This window comes from Arachis ipaensis, chromosome B06, assembly GCF_000816755.2.
Source record: "Arachis ipaensis cultivar K30076 chromosome B06, Araip1.1, whole genome shotgun sequence".
Classification (NCBI taxonomy): domain Eukaryota; kingdom Viridiplantae; phylum Streptophyta; class Magnoliopsida; order Fabales; family Fabaceae; genus Arachis; species Arachis ipaensis.
In genome coordinates, this window is record NC_029790.2 from 106,641,125 (window position 1) to 106,645,749 (window position 4,625).

The following is a 4,625-nucleotide window of genomic DNA, read 5'->3' on the forward strand; positions in this document are numbered from 1 at the left end:
CGGTTGTTACAGTTAAATAAAAGTTTAAGAGTTAACAGAAAAATTTAGAAGAATTAATTACTTTTTTAATCTTCTAATTATAAAATAAAAATATGATAATTTTAAAACTTAAATTTTACGTTTTATTAGCATTTAATAATAATTATATTTATTTATTTTTGGAATAATATTATACATCTAAGTCTTTTATGAACCAAGTCCAATCAAGTTAAATAATAAGATTTATAATAATATTAGTTATAACTAATTTTTATTATATTAGACCAACTTGATTGGACTTGGTTAACAAAAAGACTTAGATGTATAGTATTATTCGTGTTTTTGTGAGACAAAACAATTGATTTGTTAAAAGATTTTATTTATAGTTATGCAAGGAGGGTTCTCTTTGGGAAGATTTTTCAAAAGTTTTAAAGGTCTCCTTTAGAAATAAAGTTATTGGTGCAAAGAAATCTAAGGCCTTAGCACTTGTAAGACCTCTTTTTGGGGATGGTATAGCGACAGTGGTAGATAAGCAGGGTGATTCCCAACCTCCGTGTGTTAGCTTCACAAAAGAGGCAAAGCTCTACTTGACAGAACCTTATAGAGATGCCTTATTGATTAAGGTCTTGGATAAGAACTACAGTTACACAGCTCTTTCACATAAGTTTCGGATGGTCTGACGCATCAAAGGTGGCTTCGATCTTCTAGACGTGGGATTTGAAAATTTCCTAGTGAAATTTGATGCCGCTGAGAATCGGGATAAAGTCATGCCTGGCGGCACGTAGTTGATAGAGGGGCATTATGTCGCTATAAAATCATGGAATGTAGATTTTCGGCTATGTGAAGAGTCCTTTGGGTTAACGCTTATATGGATTCAAATTTTGGGGCTTCCAATCTGGTGCTACCAAGAGCAGTCTATGATGCGTATTGCTTCTGCGATAGGTGTCCCGATCAAAGTAGACCTGGCCACTAAATTGGCAGAGAGAAGGAGATATGCCTGGACACGTGTTTAAATAAATTTGAGATTGCTGGTGATAAAGAATATTATTATGGAAGAGGTAACTCATGCAATGGAGTATGAAAGTCTAAATCTGATATGTGCTTCTTGTGCACGTTATGACTATCATAAGGCACAATGCTTGGGTAGAATCACCACGAAAGGGAAGGGTGTTGATCCTGGCGCCGGTAAGACCCAAGTTGGTAAAAAGTCAACGCCAATTAATGATAAAAAAAATTCAAAGATCAAATACAACAGATGATGTTGTGATAGGCGTGGTTGTTGGCGAGGATCACGGACCCAATATGAATGATAATTCATTGGCTAATAACTTGCATGAGGATCACGTTGAAGAGGCATGCAAGAATGAAGAAGTAGGCTGGGAGCAAGTATTAAGGAAAGAGAAATATAAGCTGGGCCAAAAGTTTTTAAGGCCCAAGGAAGGGAATACTCAAGTAAAGGTTTAGATAGGAAAGTAAGGCCCACATTGCATGCTCCTCTTGCTGACGGGTCCGCTTATTCACGAGCCATGATCGAATCTTGAACCATGCTCCAGCAGCGTGGGTCGCGTGTGAGGAATGGAGATGCGTCTGCAATGCCGTCTTCTTACCAGAATCTAGCGCCCTTCGGCTCCTCTCTCTGGAAATGGCCAAGACCGTCGTCCTTACAGTGCTCGTTAACGGAGAAGCATGGAAGCACGGTGTGGACACTTCCGTGAAGGTTGCTGCAGTGGCAATACCACCGGGGATGGAAGTCTCACCGTCAAATGAAGCAACAAGGGAAGGTAGGGATGAGGGAGTTTGTCCCGTGATTTCAAGCCTTATCTTGAGATTGGTGAACCAATTTTATATTCACTGCTGTTTTATTATTCTATCTTTATATTATGGATAGTTTAAATATAATAGTTTGGAATATTAGGGGTGTATCTAATAAGTTAGCCCGGGCGAATTGTAAAGAGCTTGTTAGAAAATTTAAAGCTGACTTTTTTATTGTGGTTAAAACTCATTGTCCTTTTCAACAATTGAAACTGTTCTGGAAAAGGCTTGGTTACCATTCTATTGGTACAGTGGAGGCAACGGGACATAAGGGGGTATATGGTTTGTTTCTACAATACCGAATACTTTCTGCAAGTGGGTATATGCTTTTGATCAGTATGGTGGAAGTTCAGTTAGATAATGTGATTTGGAGGTGTAGTGGTATTTATAGTAGTCTTTATTTTAATACCAGAGTTCTTCTATGGGATTATCTTGTGACTCAGTCCTCCTCTTTTTTGGGCCATGGATCATTCTTGGTGATTTTAATGAAGTCATCTTCTCTCATGAATCTAACGATTATCTTTTTCGAGTCAACATGCAAATCGGTTTGCTGCCTCATTTGGGGATAGCGACTTGCTGACTTAAAGACTATCAAAAGATGATTTTCTTGGTATAGAAAGGTGAAAAATTATGTTGAAGTGGCGAAAAAGCTTGACCAAATTTGTATTAATAGTGAATGGTTATCTCTATTTTCGGAGGCTTATGCAAAAATACTAAATAGACTTCAGTCTGATCATTGTCCCATTCTAGTGGCTATAAAGGGTGGCCCCAACCAAAAAGGAATTGACGTTTTCGGTCTATTGCGGCTTGAGCTACCCATCGGGGGTATAGAGATATTATGACCCAATCGTGGCGGTCTGGCTATAAACAGTTGTATGGCAAGCTTTCGGAAGTGCAGAAGAACTCTCTAGAGTTTAATTCTAAAGTGTTCGATAGTATTTTTGTTAGGAAAAGCAAGTTGGAACGCTAAATTAATTTCCTACAGAAGCATCTGGAAGTGATGGAAGATTCTTCTATGCGGCAAAAAGAGCGACAGTTGATTGAGAATTACAATAACAATCTTGTTCAAAAGGAACTTCTGTGGATTTAGAAATCCAAAGGGCAGTGGGTAAAATTCGGGGATAGAAATACCAATTTCTTTCATGTTTAAACTCTGGTGCGGAGGAAGCATAACAAAATTCATGGTCTCTTTCTCTAGGATAGAATGTGGAAAACGGATCCAGATTTCCTTTGCAGGTAAGCTGAGTCCTTTTCTAAAAGCTTATTCCGCCAAATTGGAGGATGTGGATTTGGGATGTCTTGGTGAAGTGCCACTTTCTTCCTAAATGAGGATGCTTGCTGTAACCATACAGCACCAGCTACATTGGACGAAGTTAAGTTGGCTATTTATAGTATGCATTCTTTTAAGGCGCCAGGTCTTGATGGGTTTCAGGCTTTCTTCTTCAAGTTGGCTATTTATAGTATGCATTCTCTGGTATGGATACTGATCCGAGAATGATGGAAACTCTTCTGATTCTTATTCCAAAGGTAGAAGCCCCAGTTTTCATGAAGGATTTCAGACCTATCAGTCTCTGTAATGTGGTTTACAAAGTTATAACAAAGGTCCTGGTCAATAGACTTCTTCCTCATCTCACAGACATTGTTGGGTCCCTTCAAGGAGGTTTTATTCCAGGAAGGAGAACCCTTGACAACATCATTATTACGCAAGAGGTTCTCCACTTCATGAAAAAAACAAAGTTCAAGAAAGGTATTGTGGCCTTTAAGATTGATTTGGAGAAAGCCTATGACAGAGTTGATTGGAGGTTTTTGAAACATACCCTTGGGAGTTTTAGCTTTTCTATCCCTATAATTAATTTGATTATGCGTGTCACTGCCTATTCATTGTATATCCTGTGGAATGGGGAGAGATTTTAAATAGCTTCACTCCTAGCCGGGGACTCAAGCAAGGAGTCCCAATGTCACCATATCTGTTTGTGTTATGTATTGACAGATTTTCCTACTATATTAATTATCAAGTTGATAGGGGCTTGTGGAAGCCGGTTGCTGCTTCTAGAGGGAGTCCAAGAATTTCTCATTTGATATTCACTAATGATTTGCTTCTTTTCTGTGAAGCTAAAAATGGCAAGTTCAAAATGTAATAGTTTCTTTGGATAACTTCTACAGAGCCTCGAGGATAAAAGTTGATGTGGAGAAATCTAAAGCGCTATGCTCCAAGAATGTCTCAGCGACAAGGAATGAGATTTTTACCGGAGTGTTGATAAACCCATATTTCATGATATATTTTGTGCTCAATTTAAGTGATTTATTCAACCCTTCACCCACTTATTCATGTAAATTGCATGATTTTACTTTCCCTTCTTTATTATGTGATATATGTGAAAAACATGTTTCCTATGCTTAAAAATTATCAATTTTAATTACCCTTTGTTACCATTCGATGCCGTGATTTGTGTGTTGAGTATTTTCAGATCTTCTAAGGCAGGAATGACTTAAAGGATGGAAAGGAAAAATACAAAAATTGGAAGGAAAGCACAAAATGGAGTTTTTGAAGAAACTGGCAGCGACGTGAACGCATGGACGACGCGGCCGCGAAAAGGCAGCGACGCGAACATGTGACTGACGCGGACGCGCGCCTTGAGTAGAACGCAGATGACGCGTACGCGTGACCAAAGCAAACGCGTGATAAGGAAAACTCCAGATGACACGACCGCGTGACCCACGCGGACGCGTGACAGACGCCACGCTCCAGAAACTACAGAAAAATGCTCCCAGCGATTTCTGAAACCCTTTTGGCCCAGATCCAAGTACAGAAAGCACAGATTAGAGGTTATAAA